General features: G+C 48.2%; 1 pseudogene; it reads right to left on the reverse strand.

The window, feature by feature from the left end:
- Positions 1–232: 232 nt before the first annotated feature.
- LOC146197700 (uncharacterized) lies at positions 233–2,362 on the reverse strand (annotated as a pseudogene).
- Between the last annotated feature and the right edge of the window lie 3,077 nt (positions 2,363–5,439).

Genomic DNA, 5,439 nt, shown 5'->3' on the forward strand with positions numbered 1-5,439 from the left:
CATGTCTCAATGTCTAGCTCTTCCAGGAGGGAAATCGTCTGTGAAGCCACAACACCACGTTAATAGAAAATCTTTCGCTTTGGCTGCAAGAGACAACTTCTCTGCCACCAGTTTTGTCATTAGTACCATCTGCACTGTGCACGGCTGCGGACATTTAAGCCCTCCTCTTGACAGGTTAACTATCATGGCAGTGTTTTCTGCTTCGATGTCCTTATTTTTAATGACCAGTGGGCTAAAACATAGGGAGCATGAGAGCTTCTTCAAAAGCAGCGTCTCCTGCAATGTAAACGATGGCATCAGAGTGGACACGTGTAATGTCACTGGCAGCTGCGGAAAAGTTGCCCGCCTCAAGATCCTCAGTGACGTCTTCGCACTCTGATTCTTCCCGTGGAAATGTCAGAAGCTTCCGAAGACGAAGCTTCTTCGCACATTCGCAAAGCTGACGCACGGCGGCACGGATATGTGGTACTGTGCTCCTGCAAGTTGGCGGTGACGTTCGAATTGGTCTTCTAGCGCATCCGCCTGAAACTTGCCCAGCAAAACGTACTTGAAGCGAAGCTCTTCTAAACAGTACCTTGAGAGTTCCACCTGAGAATAGCATGTCAGTCGCAAAGCACTGTGTGTCTCTCTCGTCGTCAGCGAGCCACTGCTGATGTCATTTCTGGCCCAAGAGTCTAACCAGTCGACAATGGCACTCAGGAAAGCTAACTAAATCATCAATAGACCTTATAGGGTCTTGCATGCTGTCCCTCAACCTCTGGCCTTTGCAAGGAGTCTTAACACTAACTATTCTCCACCATGAGAGAATAATGTCAACGAAAAGAGCTGTCGACTCAGCGCTGGGGAATCTTGAACGCGGAAGCATTGTCCTGAGGGCATTTGACACAAAACTATTAATGAAATCTAGAACAAGCTTTACAATTTGCCGCTCCAAAGATGTTGGATTCACAGCTTTGCGTTCAGTATGTACGCAACCTTCACACGCGACGTTTAGTCTGAAGAATAAAGCTGCTGCACAGCTGCGAAAGCAGCAGCTTTCATACGAGAAGGCCCTTCGGGCTTAGTCCCACTCAAGTATATTTCAGGGAAATAGAGGCATGTTCCAGGGTTCTTCTGGTTAATCCAATTGTTCCTGAGGCACTTCAAAAGATTCACAGGATCCACAACGTAGAAAAGAAGGCAAGAGTTATCGGCTGGATGGGAATAGACAAGGCTAACCTGAGGTTTTGCAGCAAATAATGACATCTTGCGGTTCAAAGCAATTTTGTCAGTTATCACAGCGATAACTTTAAGCTCCATTTTCTCCATATTAATGATTATGTGCTTGGCGTAATCGTGCAAAATGTTCGCGCTAATTTTGCTGACAGGGAGTATGTGAATGACGTCCTTATTTGCAGAAAGGAGCGACTCTACCATGAACAAATGGGCTGTTGTGGCTGGTTCCGCAGAATATACTGACGATCGATCCTACTATTGTGCCTCATTTGTAGTCGAGGTATGGCTTAATGTGGATCTCATCAATCATCAGGGTCACTGTCTTCTCATGGTTTTTCATTGACTTCACCCGTTCTCGGATGTACGAAAGGCGGTGCGTTTGATTTTACTCCATAAGAGGGTCAGCTTTGTAATTTAAGCAAAGACGTCGGAGTGTGGAAGGATGAGGCAAAAAATTTATTGATGCAGCCCTTGTAAAGTGATATTCGGGAGGAGAAATTGAATTCATAATACTTGCGAACGCCAGCAGTTCTGCGCTATATATACAGGCTGTTTCGTGAGAAGACTTATCTGCTCACGCAGAAATTTCAGCAAAGCAGAATGTTATTTCGGAGTATCGTTGCCCTCCATGAGGTCTGCGAGAAGTGAACTAACAAACTGCAATACTTTAGTTTGCTTCGACTCTTTCGTCACTGTACTTATGTTGGACAAGCATTTCTCGAGCTCCTCTAGAAGCAAGGAAGGAGATGTCGCATACTTGACTTGGCAGAGCGCTGTCCGAAAGAAGTGACTGAATTCACTTCATTCAAGAAAACGGAAAGTGATAAATCAGGATAAACTACCAAATCGCATTTAACATTAGGTGAAGGGTCATTCTAGATGAAAAGGAACCTAACGCACTGCTCGTCGACAGAAACCGTCCAGAATTTCGCGTTGCCAATTCTAGGCAGCTTAGCTTTCAACTCCTAATAAGATGAAATATAGTTTTTTTCTCTGTTCGAGGTCATTGGACTCAGTGGTATTTTCAAAGCCTTCTGCAATTGCGCATTTTCTCTTCTTGCTTTCTTGGTCTCTGGCGATTCACTCCGTACTGGCCTTGAGGACAAGTATTTTGGACAATTTGGGAACACAGAAGGTACAGCACCATCTTTCAACTGCAGTCTATCACACTTTACCTCTATTGTTCTGCCTCTCAGTTCATCTTGGTGAGACAACGTCGTGATGAAGTCATCTGCATGGAAATGCAGTTCAGACACCTGTACGCAAGAATGACAAACCATTCGCTTTGGCTATTTATTACCAAAAAGTAAAGCGAAAAGCGATTTAATAGTGTGGGAATTTTATGCATATGCTACACAAGCAGGAACAAATTGTAGCGCGGAGAGCAGAACAGGTGCAAATTATACAAAAAAGGACAAACTTCAAGTTACATGGCCTCAAATGTGAGAATGACGTTCGCCTGAGCTTCGGCCGCAACATTCGGAAGCTTATCTAAATCCACGTAAATAAATGCTTGCTCACCTACCTATACATAAGTTATACAAGCGCTCCCATAGCCTACAAAAAGAGCATTCCTCTCCGAGAGTCCTTGCCCTTAACAACTGCAACAGCTATCTCTAAGATAATTACCAACATCTAAAAAAAAAACAAAAAAGTACAGTTTCTTACCCTCGAATGCACGGTAGACGTAAAATCCCTGCGTGGAATAGCTCGCAGCCAAGCTTTTCTTCTTGATTCGTCTCTTGGGAAGCAGTACTTTTGGGCCATTATCATAGTTACCGCTGCGCCCGGGAACACAGCACCGGCCCATGTTTCACGAAGATGTATTCGTTGCGACAGAGCAGGCATTCAGCAATGAGGGCGAAATTCCCATTCGTGCACTAGTATACGCATGCACAAGAAACGGCCACACGGAACAGATACAGTCGCACGAGGAGTGAAAAAACAAATGAAGCCAACACCACCCAGTATGACTCGCGCTCGCTGTGCTTGCCCGGGAAAGCGGACACGCCGAGGTTGACTAGGGGAGCACCGGTGTGTCGGTCAAGCGGCCGGACACATGCTGTGACCTAGGGCGTGTGGAAAGGAAAGGCCTGAAGAAAGTATTGAGAGGGTGTTACCTTCGCTGGCCAGAACTGAAATCTTGAGGCGCAGTCGTGACCAGACTGCACGTGAGCTAGCAGAGGCTTTTTTCATTGAAAGTTCAGGTGATAAGTGCGTAAGCGATGTCTATAAAATTGCATAAAAATTAAAGAAAGTTGCTGGCACGTGCTCTATAGGCAATGGCATGTAACTATAAATATGTGCGTCGCGAGTATGCGAGAGTTTGATATGTATTTGTATGGGGCTGAGTTTACGATTCAGACTGACCCTCAAGAGCTGTCGTGGTTGTCAAAGCTGCAAAACCCAGCCGGCCGTCTAGCCAGCTGGGTGCTTGCTCGTCACAAATATAATTACAGGGTGGAATCAAGAACGCCACCTTCAACAAGGCAGCCGACGCCTTGTCCAGAGCCCCGCTACCTGCTGATGGCGAGCATGCACCACAAGTCCTGGTTGTGTCAGAAGCCGCAGATGCCTGGGTAACACTGATCTCCCGTCAACAGCTGATCAACGTTATGCCAAGCAATCACCAGTGTACCCAGATAACAAAAGCTCGGACAACACCAACCCTGCATGAAGCACAGGCCTACCGGCAGCTACGACTGCAACTTGGAGGCAGAGGATGGACTTCTCCTGTGGTATATGCCCGTTGCCGACACGTGCGGTGGTGAGCCCCCTTTCCGTGTTGTCGTATCGAAGAGCCTTCGCAAGCTCTTTTTAAAGTACTTTCACAACACACGCCTCGCAGGCCACAAGGACGGCAAGAAAACATGAAAAGTTGTGTCGTGTCGCGACATGGCCCCACACGAGAAAGGATGTCCTGCAATACGTCGTACTTGTCTTACATGCCAGACAGCGAAGCCGAGGGGAGGGAAAGCACCGGGCTTCTTGCAACCTGTAGAGAGACGTTACCCGTGGGAAATTGTTGCCTGTGACGTAATGGGCCCTTATCCTAGACCAGTGAAAGAAAATCGCTACTTGCTAGTGGTCACTGGCCATTTCTCTAAATGTATAGAATTACACCCGCTGCGTAAAATGGACTCGAAGGTAATCTGGGTTGAGCTCCTAGACACCCGGTTCGGCTTCGCGGCGCTGATCACTGACAATGCGGCGTATTTTATGGGCAGGATATTTGCCGACACCTGCAAAGTTCTTGGCGTGCAGCACAAAAAGACTACGCCCTACCACCCACAGGCCAACATCACAGAGCGGGTCAAAAGAAGCCTGAAAAATATGCTCGTGGCTATAACGGAGCGTCACAAAGACTGGGATTCCCGTGTGCAGAAGACCTTCGCCACGAGTACTACGTTAAACCGGTCAACGGGCTTTACGCCGGCGGCTGTTCTCCCCGTTCGCGAGCTCCCATTTCCTATTGAGCATGCATTTGCCCTTGCCTCTGAATTGCAGGCTCCCAGTTATCACAGGTTCTCCTAGGATCTCTCCAGTCGCCTCGCTGGAACCAGAGAGAATTTGGACCTAGCCCGCCTGGAGCACAGCAGCCAGTACAACAACGGCAGGCGTCTTTTGCAGTTCGAGGTCGGGGATAAAGTACTCCGCTGCTCGCACCCACTAAATGATGCAGCAAAAGGATTTGCAGCCTCTCTCGCTCCTCGATGGATAGGCCCTTTCATGGTAATAAAGCGTCTATCACAGTTCGCCTACATGCTTCGTCATGTGCAGGGTGGTCGAAAGACCAGACCATTCAACGTCGCCGACCTAAGAAAGTACTACGAGCGGGCCGAAAGTACATAGAGGCACTCGATCTACCAGATGTGAGTCACCTGGACCATCATCTGACTGGAATTTCCTCAACCCGGCGGATGCCTTCAAGCCGGCACGCTGACAGTGGCAGCAGCGCAGTTTTGTAGTCCTCCCCTTCTTTCTTTCGTTGTTTGACGTGTCAGGAGGTGTCCCGTCTTTAAAGGGGGGCAGTGTGAGGCTCCGCAGCCCCTTTCAGTGTTTCAAACCGCGCGCGCTTTTTCCTATTTGCATTGGTGTTTGCCCGGGCAGCACGAGTGCGCATGGGCGAGCTGCCATTCGAGGGGGCGGCATATTATCGGCGCGGAAACTAAGGTAGATAAGCGCGTCGGAAGCAAGGCTTGTGGCTTTTGCCTGACGCGAGGC

This window comes from Amblyomma maculatum, chromosome 3, assembly GCF_055883805.1.
Source record: "Amblyomma maculatum isolate TAMU_Amacu chromosome 3, ASM5588380v1, whole genome shotgun sequence".
NCBI classification, from domain to species: Eukaryota; Metazoa; Arthropoda; class Arachnida; order Ixodida; family Ixodidae; genus Amblyomma; species Amblyomma maculatum.